This window comes from Saimiri boliviensis, chromosome 2 (assembly GCF_048565385.1).
Source record: "Saimiri boliviensis isolate mSaiBol1 chromosome 2, mSaiBol1.pri, whole genome shotgun sequence".
Lineage (NCBI taxonomy): Eukaryota > Metazoa > Chordata > Mammalia > Primates > Cebidae > Saimiri > Saimiri boliviensis.
Genome location: NC_133450.1, coordinates 105,232,326 through 105,245,802, shown reverse-complemented (window position 1 = coordinate 105,245,802; position 13,477 = coordinate 105,232,326). Strand labels below are relative to the sequence as shown.

At 33.6% G+C, this 13,477-nt stretch overlaps 1 long non-coding RNA gene across 30 annotated transcripts in view; it reads left to right on the top strand.

Moving 5' to 3' along the window:
• Positions 1-13,477, top strand: part of LOC104651773 (uncharacterized) — a 229,964-nt gene that overhangs the window by 92,017 nt on the left and 124,470 nt on the right. For 2 of the 30 annotated variants that reach the window (XR_012516369.1, XR_012516368.1), the window contains exon 1: positions 9,973-13,477. This exon is cut by the window's right edge. The exons of the other annotated variants lie outside the window; for them this stretch is intronic. This is a non-coding gene — a long non-coding RNA (uncharacterized LOC104651773). Of the gene's footprint in view, positions 1-9,972 lie in introns of those variants that run through there. 30 annotated transcript variants of the gene reach the window in all.

The following is a 13,477-nucleotide window of genomic DNA, read 5'->3' as shown; positions in this document are numbered from 1 at the left end:
GATACTTCTTTTGGTATTTTTCAGTCCCAGCTTCTTCTTTTTCTTTCTGTCTGAACTCCTTTTTTTAGGTGTATTTAATTTTTCTCCCAGAACTACCCCTTGAACCTGGTTGTCTATTTTATTTTTCTTTCATAAAGAGAGAACAAACTAATCAACTCGGTCTTCTCTAGAATGATCCAAACGCTCTCTTCTTTCACCGTGGAATATCTGTTCTCAGTGGTATTTCTGAGGCTCAGCAATACCTAGTTTGTTAAAAGACAACACAGGGGAAATACTGGAGATCTTACTTGCCACATAAGGTTTGCAAAATCACAGTGGATATGAAACTGACAGATATTAGATGGCTTCTGGCAGTCAAGAAAATAATACAAATGCCACGTACAACTTAATAAAAATTTGTTGTGTCAAGTAAGTAATAATACTCTGCAGATAATATCTGGGCACCTTGCCTTATTCTACAGAAAATTTTCAGCATCTACTTTGATCATATTTTCATGTGATATATAATCATAAATTTTGTTTTGCTGGAAAAAAACTGACTTTTTTTGTGGTCAAAATGAGGGTTCTCCAGCCAAATAAATTTTAATATTAGGACTCAAGTTTTTGTCACTTATATCTTGCCTTCCTAACTTTTCTGAGCGTCTGTTATTGCAGTTTAACATGAACGTTTGAAACTAAACAAAAAAGCAACAATTTGAAACAAACTATAGCTTTGTCTGACACCTCTTCAGGACCCAGATTTTGTGGGCTTATATCTCTGTAATATCATTCCAAAAAGATGAAGCTCTAATTTGCATATTCTTAGTTTAAAAAAAAACAAGCAAAATGCAAGCTTTTAGGAGTATGGATCAGATTTTAAGAGTCAGTGTTCAAAATGTTGTTTAAGTCACCTAAGCTGCATTTGAATATACATGCAAACCCTCTATGCCTACCATACACCCTTAGTCATGCCTGGATGCCTGTTGTATTCATTATCTCAATTAGGCAGAAAAACGAAAGGCAAAATAATTTAGAAGTCTGATTTAAGCCCCTGGTGACAGACTGGTAATAATTCTTTCTTTCACGTCTTCATCAAGACTAAGAGCGTTTATGCACAAATTATGCCATGCTAAGTGCTTGTGGTGATACAGGAAAATACCAAATACACAAGTTTTGTAGGAGATAGATTTCATATGAGTTAAATTTCAATTAAACCTATATCCATGTTCTTGTTGATTTTACCAAATTTAGTTTAAAAATATTATCTTCATCCAACCAATATTTTTATGATCCACATCAAAGAGTGCTATCCCGTAGATCAAAATATGTCAGGATTTTTTTAAAGTTTAATATGGCCTCCAGCAGGACCCACTCTAGCCTCTACTAAGACATAGTAAAAATGTATGACTGCCTTGGAAATTGTTCAAAAATTCTCTCTGCCTCTCATTAAACACTAAGAATTTTGTTCAGAATTATGTATAGAAAGGAGGCCAGATTAAAGAAGGCAAGAAAGGCCTGGAGGGGATAAACAAGAGAATCCAAAAAAAGAGAATGGAGGCATTTTGTGTTTATGGCATGACTTTATACCATGTGTGCTATCTCATCAGCCAAGGGGCATCCAAGAGAGGGTTTGAGGAGTTCTGCAAAGCTGGCATCTCAGATGAATCACATACTATTTAATATCAAGTCTCCAGCTTTGAGGATATACAGTGTAGGGCAGTTACATTTCATTTGTAACTTAAAATGTATCTCTTTCAGAAGTCTTCATTGCCATCTTTATGTGCCTTCTCATTTTGATGCCTCTCTCATTTCTTAGATGTTTATAACATTGCTAATATCCACTTTTAGGTAGCTTGCAGAGATTTGATTTTAGCTAAGACAAAAGCAAAACCTGCAATATGTCATCTGCCATGCCCATTTTTTGTAAAACAAGGCCAGTGTGTCCTCAAGATGAAAAAATATGTCTACACAAATTGCCAAGGGACTGTGATTTACATGATAGTAAACTGTTCTGAAGAAAATGTCCATTTAAATTTTTTTTTTTAATTTGTTTGAGACGGAGTTTCACTCTTATTACCCAGGCTGGAGTGCAATGGCACGATCTAAGCTCACCGCAACCTCTGCCTCCCGGGTTCAGGCAATTCTCCTGCCTCAGCCTCCTGAGTAGCTGGGATTACAGGCACGTGCCACCATGCCCAGCTAATTTTTTGTATTTTTAGTAGAGACGGGGTTTCACCTTGTTGACCAGGATGGTCTCGATCTCTTGACCTGGTGATCCACCCGCCTCGGCCTCCCAAAGTGCTGGGATTACAGGCTTGAACCACCACGCCCGGCCCATTTAAATATTTATTTTGGTATCATACCAATACTTAACTACTCTGGGCACGAAGGCTAAGTGAAAGATTTTAATAGGAGAAGGGGTTAAAAAAGAAAGGACAAAAAAGCCCCAAACAAACTTAAAGTAAAACCAACTTTAAATATCAATGTGGCTGACATCAGGGAGTTAACAGCAAGGTTTGCAAGTATTTACTATGCCAGAATAGCAAGAATTATTTTAATTGAGGCCTCTGAGAGATATTTTAGCTTACATTTTTGTTGAAAATATTAAAACACTCGAGACTAATGCTCATTAAAATATGTTTTGAAAATGTCTTTATAAAAAGTTGGTGTTTTCAACAATGTCTTAATTATATAGGCTGCATACAGTGGCTCATGCCTGTAGTGCCAGTTCTTTGGAGGCTAAGGCAGTCTGAGGTGGGATGTGGCTGGGGGGAGGGGGGAAATGGCTTCAGGCTAGGGGTTCCGGGCCAGCCTGGGTAATTTAGTGAGAATCTGTCTCTACAAAATGTTTGAAAAATTAGCCAGACATTGTGGCATAGGGCTGTAGTCCTAGCTACATGGGAGGCTGAAGTGGGAGAATAACCTGACCCTATTGGTTTAAGGTTACAGTGAGCTATGATACCGCTGCTGCACTCCAGCCTGGGTGACAGAGCAAGATCCGGTCTCTAAAATATAAAAATAAAAAATAAATTCTATTAAAGCGCATTTAAATCTCCTTAACAGGTAAACTTTAAGACATACACAGTTAGACTCTGAGTAACTTTTTTATTACTGTATTTAGGACAGAAGCATTTTTAACTCTTTTTACAATTAATTCCTAGGAATCAATAACTGGTTCAAAAAAATATCTTATTTTACCACTTCCATTGGGGATGCATAAGGGTTTTAACCATTTGAATTATATTGTTCAGTTGCTTTCATCTGACTAATTTTAAAATTCTTCATGCACTGAGCATAAAAGCTTTCTGAATGGCAATTCATATGTATAAGATCAGTCAAAGGTAATGTATGTTTTACCGAAGTTAACACAAATTGTGAAGTTACTGGAAAAGCACAAGAGCACGCTGCATTGGAAGCTTTTGTATATGCTATATTTGCCTGTCATTTAATTTTACACAATAGATTTTAGAAGGGAAATTATAAATATATTTTGTTTCAGTGCTAGAAAGTAGAATGAGCTTCAATTGGTATGATTTAATTCAATTATACATTTTATTTTTAATAAAATTATTTTCACTCAATTGCTTTATAGACTAATCTAATTACTATATTCAAGGAATGTTGTAGAAGTTTAAATGAAGCAAACACATTGAAATTACCCTTTTTTAATTAAAAATTGTATTTACCAATGGAGTGCAGCAAATAATTAAGGGTATATTATCCCACCAAACACATATACACATTATTTTTTTAAAGTAATAACTTAGCAATAATCTTATTGTTTATAATAATAAGCGTCCGGCCTGCCTGGACCACTTGTTTGCTGAGACCCCAGGAATAAAGCCAATTGAGCCAGATAGAGCCGAATGGACAGGATGTTCAGGCTTTATTGGAAAATCCCCGGGCGGACTGACTGGACCCGTACAGCAGGGGAGGGTCAGCAGTCTCGCACCGGTTTTCTTTGTTCCGTGATTTTTATAGAGGTTGGGAGAACCAGGGAGTGAAGGAGCTGATGTGACAGATGGTGATTGGTCAGTTTGACCGTCAGGCGGGAAGTCAGCGAAGGGCTGATGAGGTGGTCGGTGATTGGTCTGATCGGTTGCTGGGCAGAAAGTTGCTGAGTTACCTAGGGTCGTTTGTGCTGAGGGCTAGGACGCTGGGCAGCTTGAGACAAAGGATGTCCACATGGTGAGGTTAGGTATTTTCCACGTGGCCGGGGCCTGGGTGGGAGCAAGAGGGGATCCAAGGGTCCTTTACCAGACAATAAGAAAATAAGTACAATAAATATTAGTCATAGTATCTGGAATTTCAAAATTAATGTGACATCTTAAAAATATTTTTTAAGATTATGTTCGTTTGTACTATGTATTTAAAACAAAGTATTAAAATATAACCATTCCTTTACATACTTGGTTCCATGTCTTTCCTATTGTGAACAGTGCCGTAATAAACATATGTGTGCATGTGTCTTTATAATAGAATGATTTATAATCAGAACTTAAAGTATAATAAATAAAAAAAAGTAACCATTATAAACATACATTAAGTGGTCTGTATTTGTTGAATAGACTTGAATTATTTAAATTCTATTCATGTGTTTTTCAATTTAATCATTTTCTGGTAAGATTAGAAGTTGCACACATGTAAATTTATTTTTTTTAATTTAACTGGTATCTTGTGACATTTGTGATCACTCATGAAGGAATGAAATTTCAAAATATATACTTCTAAGTATGAGCTTTTATTATTAGTAATTTAAGAGTCTGGGTTTGATGGGGCAGTGATAATTGCTGATAAATAGAGTGCACACTTTCTAAGCATTTATGTTTGGATGGTAATTCTTTTCTAGCGGTGAAAATAAACTTTACATACATAATATAACTAAATAAACTTATGGACAGTGAAGTATTATTTCAATTCCTTGATTTAAAGAACAACAACAGAAAAAAACCTAGTGACAATCGTGGTGAGATGATTTGTGATTCTGCAACCATTTCTCTGGGACTATAGGATCTATCTACCCTGTCCTCTTCTGACTGGTTTGGCAATACATTAAATCAAATCATTTAGGCTCCTTGAGGCTTACGAGATCTTCTGGGCCAGTTCCACTTCTGTCCTTCCAAGAGGGCTCACTGGATAAACTTCCAGGGCTTCCTTTAGGTATACAGCATTTGTTTTGACCAGGTCATATATTTAAAACTTAGAACTATGTTGTGAATTATAAATTATTCTCATATGGTTTAAATTTCCCATTCTCCTTAACGACAAGAACAGAAAAGCTATTTCTACTAGTTCCTCATATCTAAAATATAAAAGAAAGCTCAGAAAACATTGGAAATATATGTCTCTTATCATGCTTCTTGTACAGCCTTAGCATATTTTGCTGTCTTTGGAAAATGTTAACTTCTTCCACTTCAGTAAGGCTTCCAAAAGTCTGTTCAGTTACTTCTCTGACCTAATATAAAAGGAATGTCCACAGTTTGTGTATTACATAAGAGCATGAGTCAAAGTTCTGTTTGATATTTTAAGAATGATTCGTACCTACTACTGAGAACAATGCCATAAGCCACTCTAAGGCTAAACTCCAAGGGGGTGTGGTTATTGGTGTATCCCACTCCCTCAAACCCAAGTACCAAAGATTCTGTACCGGTTTGAAAACACTGAAAAGAAATGTCAAAAGTGAGGAGGGAAACATAAAAAGGTTTATTTTGACCGTAGTACTTCAGTTTTTGTCATACAATGTTTTTTCCTCTCCCTAGTTCTCTTCTTGGAAGAGAATTACAGACATTAGATGGGCTCTTTTTCTTGATCATGAAAAAGGAGAGACAGGAGGGAATGCTGGTAAAATGTGGATTTGAGGGAGACAAGATTCTTCTGTGCCCTATGGACTGTTTACCCATCAGACTTGCTATCTGGCTTGTACAGAACTAATGCGGAGATATTAGTCAGATAATCTTTACTATTGAGTGTTCCTGGTTCTAAAGATATATATGAGTTGGATATTTAAGATCCAAAGATTTGAGAGGGGCTAGAGTAAGCTGTAAGGGAGAAAGATAAAAGCAAATTAGATGACAATGGGGGTAGGTCAGCCAGTAAGTGTTGAGAGTATGTTTAAGCTTGCATCAGCCGTGTATCCTCTGTTGTTGATGACCGTTAGAATGAAGAGTAATTAAAGAGGGATTTAGCAACCTTGTCACTATCTACTGGGTCTGTTCATATTGTAAACTATAAAAAATCTAGCAATGCCAACTTATATGGGGCACATGTAACTAAATTTAATGCTCTCCCTTCCCTTTATTATTCCCTAAAGCCAGAAGCATAAAAGACCAAGCTATAATAGTGAGAGTGTATGAAAGCGTGTTATGAACTTACTCCTCTCTAAGACTCTGAGCCAATGCTCTTTCTTAGTGGAAGAAGGTGGCACCTTGAGTCAAACACAATGGAAAGACTGAAATAGTTTTCATTCTTAATAAAGCAATTGACTGAAAAAACAATGGGTTATTCATGGGATGTATTATTTAGAGGCACGTTGTTAAACATGAAAGACTATGTCTTTTACAGTTACTAAAAAATACTTTCAGTTATAAAAGTCTAATTTTCAAAAAGTTAAAAATATAGCTATTGTATATATGTAGACTGGACATTAGACAAAGTTTTTTTAAACTAAAGAGATTAGCAATACGTAAAGCTCTTTAAAATATGTGAGGAAATCTTCATAGTTGTGAAAAGAATACTGACATAAATTTATTAAGCTGAAACACAAATTGGTTAAGGTGTTATAGGGCAATTAAACCATATCCTTTGGGGTAATATTCTCCAGTCAACATAAATCCTTTGCATCTCTACTGACAAAAAATCTGTATCTTTGCCTGTAACTTCAAGTGACCAGCTTGCAATCTGTATTCAATAGTAAATCAAACAAAGGTATATGCCATAAAAAATAAAATAATGCTTGAGTAGGTTCGTTAGGAAGGGTTCATCGTGTGTATGTTTGTGTGTATAAAGGGGCAGATAACAAATATTTTAGGCTTTATAGTACATGTGGTATATATGCCGCTACTCAGTTCTGTCACTGTTGTCCAAAAGCAGACACAGACAATACATAAACAAATGAACAGCTATTGTGATGGTTAATTATAGGTGTCAAATCTACTGAATAAAGAGATACCCAGATAGCTGGCAGAGCACTATTTCTAGGCATGTCTGTGAGGGTGTTTGTGTAAGAGATTGACATTTGAGTCAGTGGACTGAGTAAGGGAGTTTCACCCTCACCTCACATGGATGGATTACCATACAACACTTGAGGACCCAGATAAAGGTGGAGGAGAGGTGAATTTGCAAACAGGCTTTTTCTCTTCTGAAGCTAAAAGAACCATTTGTTCCTGCTCTTGGATATTAGAACTTCAGATTATTTGGCACTTGCACTCTGGGACCTGCACCCATGGCCCCCTAGTGACTCAAACCTTCAGATTTGCATTGAGCCCTGCTGCCATCTTCTCTGGTACTCGAGCCAGTACACAGAATATTGTGGGACTCCTCAGCCTCTGCATGATGTAAGCCAGTTCCCTTCAGAAATCCCCTTTCTTCTATCTATCTACTTACCTACCTACTTGCCCACCTACCTACCTCTCTAATCTATCATCTTTCTGTTTATGCTATTGATGCTGTTTCTCTGGAGAGCACTTCCAATTCAGCTACATTTCAATAAAATTTTATTCACAGACATTGACATTTGAATTATATTATTTTGTGTATTGCAAAATATTCTTCTAATTTTTAAAATTATTTCAATGTAAGAAAAACAATCTCAGCCTGTGGCTTATATAAAAACAGGTGGTAGGTCAGATTTGGCCAGTGTACTACAGTTTTTTAACCCTTGTGTTAGACAATACTCTGTGACATTTACACATCATGCAGTCACCATTTTGCTTTATGTACATGTTCTCTTAATATATGATTATACATAAACAAGTTGAATATTTTCAGCCATATTTGTTCTACCTCCAATTGTAAGTTCTCATTTAAAAATGATTTAAATATGACAACCCTCAACTATAAAGACAAGGGAAAATGATGAGCATTGAAAACTAGTTTTTCTGGCTTTTATCTTATGTTATGTAACCTTTGACAGGTGAGTCACTTGGATTCTTTGGGTCTCTCACAGCTTAGATATCCATGGGCTTAACAATTTCTAAAATCATTCATAAATATAAGATTATTTTCCATCAGCAAATCTAAAACAAAATTTTGTAAAACAATGGTTTTTCTACATTTTTCACACTTGTAGAGCAATTTATGTCAAGCAAAAGTTTTGCTCTGAACCTCAAGGCTTTGTCTACGTTATCTACATTTTACCCAATTCAGCAATTGAAGAGAATTGCATTTAGAGTCACTTAATGTGTTTCTCTTCATGAGGTTTCAAATTAACAAGTATGTAAGTCCTATAAGCATTTAGAAAACTAAGCAGTATTGAGGGAAAAGTATAATTAAAATGAAGTTATATGAGATATTGATAATTACCATTATATGATTTTGAATGTTGAATCCACAATAGAAAAAAAAGACATTCAAGCCTAAATAAATGAGCTTCCCAAAATAAATTCTAGTTCTATTAAAGTTTTGTAAGCAAAATTATTTCAGAGGGGAGATGCTAGATTAATTAGCAATTGCTATAGTAATGTAAACAAACATTTTAGACATATTTGAGGGATGAAAATGACACTCATGCATGACTCATTCAGCCATATAAAACTATTTAGAATCACACGTACTCCAGAGAATAAATGAATTTTAAAGTTAACAATGAATTCATTCTTAATTACAGAAATGGTATATATTAAAAAGAACATTCAATTGCATCACTGATGACAAGGCTGGTTATACTAGCATAAAAAATTGTAAGGTGATAGTTGACAAAAGAATATTTAACGACTTTCCTTTTTAATCACACTGTTTCATAGAGATAATTCGCCTATCTAAAAGTTAAAAAATTACACTTTGAATGGTTAGAGTTCTATTGCTGTGTGTTTAGGCACAGAGAGACAGTGACTTACCTAAACATTTAATTTAAAATAAAAATTTGTATGAAAAGTTTGTTATTCAAAAGTATTTTTCTCCAGATAATCTTTATTCTCTCCCTTCATCTATTCAATCAAACATATATTCAGTTTAAATAAAAGTGGCTTACTATGCATCAAAAATTCAGTGAAGTTACTCTTCACAGAAATAGAAAATAAATGAAAAACGCTTAGTTTAAATTTTTAAATTATTTTATGGGTTTGTCACATATACCAAGGAAAGGTGAACTTAAAAAATGTCATAATTATGCTAAGGACATGTTGAATACACATTGATATAAACAAATTAGAACAGCTTAAGAATAACAGAATCTTCTCCGATTATAGCAGTTCCCTTTAATTGCATTTTCGCTTTGTTTAAATCACTGCAAGATCCACATTCTCTATGTGCCTAAGATGTCTCAAACAATGTACTAGATAGAAACTTACTTTTTGTTCTTTCGTTGTTTTTCAACAGCAAAGGAAAAAAGAGGGGGAGAAAGAGGAAAAGGGTGAGAGAGAGAAAGCAAGAGTAACAGAGTGCTACTATTTCTGAATTGAGAGGGTTGAAAATGTCAATAAATTAACATTATATGATAATTCAAGGGTTGGATGAAAGAAGAAATCATATAAAATAGTAATTATCATAATACAAAATAAGCATTTTCTTGTACTTGAAATTATAATATTGGGAATAACTTACATTAAACTTCCTAAAGTATTGGTGAAGCCATGTTATGTAAGTTAACATGCATATTTTAGAGTAGAAAAATAAGTATAAATAATAGTTAATTGATACTTATAATTTTTCAGTTAAAATGTTTATTCAAATTGAATATATATATATATGATCTGATGTTCATAGGAGTTAAAAATCATTAAATTTTAGATTAGTAGGATATAATTTTAATCACAGTTTAGGAATATAATTCCTAAATTAAATGGTTCATGTTTCAGCTTACAAAATATCATGATAATATTTAAAACATATTTTTAATGATTCTTTTCACTTACTTTCATGTTAATATAACGGTCCTAATTAATGTTTACTAAAAATTTTGTATGTGTTAAATTGCCTATGTGGTTTTCTGGTGTTAGTAAGAATTACTTTTGGTTATAGGTGTTTTCTGCTTATGGCCATATCTATAAGCATTTATTTTGCCAAACTAGCTATATAATTTGAATGCAAGCTTATCTTAATTTGATAAGTTGCTTGTCAATACTGGCACATAGTGGAAGCTAGCAATAGAATGTGCATGAATTTGAACAACTTTCTTCCTTATCTCTAGTGATGAATTCGACATCAACAGATCACTTGTAAGCAACTTTGTAAAGCAATGCTTGACATCTTTAATTGAATATACTTAAATACTTTTCTACAAAAAATAATTTTATATAAAATATACACCCATGATTTCTAGTAATTTTAATGTGTGCTTTTATTGGAGTCATTTTTAACAGAAATGCACCAATTTTATATGCCTAAATTTAGTTATACATACATACTTAGTAATCCAAATGGTATAAAATATATGAAATAAACATCTTAAAAGCATGTTTTAAAAATAAATATATAGAGAAGTTCTAATATTTTCTTTCTCTCTTTTTTAGAATACTTTTATTTTTGCCCTGTTAGGTAGCTCTGAAGGCCAGTACTCTAGCTCAGTAATACATCACCTAGAAATGAGGACAGCTGGATTTCCTGCAGCTTCAGTAATATATGCCAGAATTTTGGGGTTATTGGTAGTATACATATTTTTAAAATAAATTAAAAATCACTCTTCTAGAAAAAGAAACTGGTAGATCCTGAATCCTACAGATTTTTTCTCTGTTATATATCTGAGAATTCTTTTCTCTGCAATTCTCTTTAAAGGAATGGTAAGTTTTCACTACAAGAAAAGGGAGCCAGAGAGAAACTGCATCATTTAAAATACATGCCACTCCAGATAGTCAATACTCTAATCTGAATCTAGGAACAAGGATAGTTTAGGAATTCTTACATATTTTGTAGGTACTCAGAGAAAAATGAAATTCCTAAAATAACTGAACCCATTTTCATATTTTTAACTTATAAACAATAAATCTAAAGTCAATAATTATTAGTGTGTATCTTAAGTCATTTTCTGACTGATATTTATGGGAGTGATGAGGTACCTTCCCAAAATACAATAATGTACATCAAACAGAAGCCATTTGGAATGGAAATGTATTGTAAATAACCAAGGATGAAACACTATTAATGGTGCCATTATCATCATATTATAATACCTATTATAATACCTATTGCAACTTTTAGAAATCGATTATATTATTTAAATGCTCACAATGATTTCTAATGATTATTTAAAATTGAATTCTGTTGTACTTTCTGAAAATGTGTTCTGGGCATCTCAACACATAAAATGTACGTTGATAAGCCTGATTTAAATGTCCAGACTGGCTGATTATAACTCTAATAAAACAACTTTAATTATCTCAGTAGGTAACTAATGACTTCCATCTCATCTTTGGTTCACTGGTTAAATAAAGGTAGAAATACAAAAAAAAAAAAAAGATTTTGTGTATCAGATAACAGAATAAGTTTAGTTTCCATCAAAATCCAAAATTGTCTCTCTATGAGGTATCTGTACACATACAGAAAATAAATTCTTTGAGGTAAATGTGTATATAACAAGACTAGATTCATTTCGATATAAAACATGGTTAACTTCATGACCTAAAATGACACATTTATTTATTTTAATTCAAGCAAGAAGCTAAATGTTATAATTAACATAATGCTTTTCTCACCTCCTATTTATAGAAAATACACCCACTGCGGTCTGAAAAGTGGGTTGCAGTAAACACTAATCCGTTACTGAGTAGAATGAATTACTTATTAATTTCTAAGCAGTAGAGCCTCAAAGCATTTTTTCTTCTTTCAGGTTTTGGAAAGTAAGTTTGCCAGCCCTTTGGGGTTTCCTTTAAAATTCTAGGTCAAGCATTGGATTCTTTTACATAGAAGAAATGTCACTTCTGGAAATAACGTGTGATAAAGGATGTCATGTCTTGAAAGTGTCAGGCTTTAGTTTACTAGCTATGTGCAACGCTGACCTCTTACATCCTAACAGCTAAACTGTGAACTAACCAAAAGGAATTAAAAGACTTCCTTTCCCACCAGAAAAAGCTTCCCTATGAGATACGAAATAAATTCTGAATATTTTCATTGGTATACATTCTCCTTGGTTGACTCGTAATCTATTATTTAAACAGCCAGAAGGCTGAAGAGAAAAACAAAATTGTGTTGAACAAGCCCTTGATTTTATAGTGTTATAAAAAAAAATCATATAGTGACATAAGAGGTCAGCAAACATAAATTATGCTCCAAGCTGGTAACTGGATTTTTTTAAAAATAAGATTGTTCCACTGGCAAATTTAGAGGAAGAGTAAATAATAATGATCAAGGAGATTAATTGTGACATTTAAACTTAAAGGCAATTTGGGAGAAGGAATATAATACGCATTTTATATACAACATAATTTAGTATATAATGGGATCTACTTGCATGTACTGTATTCCTAATGGTTCTTATGGCTGCCATATTGCATGAGGCCTAAAATAGGTAGTCTCAAGTGCTTAATTTTACGTCCTAGTATATTACAAAGCACTCCAAGTTTTTTGTGAATTCATACAGACTTCAATTTGTATGAATTTCTTCTATAGTCATAACCAATATATACCAGCTAGTTATATGTCCGATTTGGAAAATGTAAACAAAACAAATCTAAACAAAATAAAATTAGAATCCATCTCATAATTAGTTATTTCAGCCAATGTCTAAATCCTTAGAAATTGTCAAAAATATAATTTGTCCTTCTCGGAGAGTGGTTTTCTATTTACAGTCACATTGCTTCAGCTCCTTATCTATAGAGACAAGATTTATCCCTCTCTCAATGCTCCAGTATAAAAAGTGTACACTCTCTAGCTTGGTTTCTCTGTTACCTCATGTTGTACTATCTCCATCTTTTCCTAGGATTCCAAGCTTCTTATTTCCTATGCTGATGAAAAATCTTACCCTTTCTCTTCTTTACTCCTCTGTAACAAAGACATTATCAGGTACTGTTAGAACTGTGACCCAACACATGATCTTCTTCCTTTTTTCCCCCACAACAGTTGAATGAAATAAATAGATAATATTCCCTTCACACTTGAATCAATCCATGCCGTGGCACAGAGCCACAGTCACTGGCCTTGACATGTTACTCGAGGGCTCTATTATGAGAGTGCTGCCTATCAAACTTTATGAAAAGTTATATTGTGAAAATATTTCACTTTATGATTTCTGACATTCACAAAGCTCAAGCTAATACTTATGAAAGGTATTATTACATAAATGACTATGGCATGGAGTTCTTATCATTTGACTTAATCAAAACTTCCGTAATATAACAAGTAACACAAA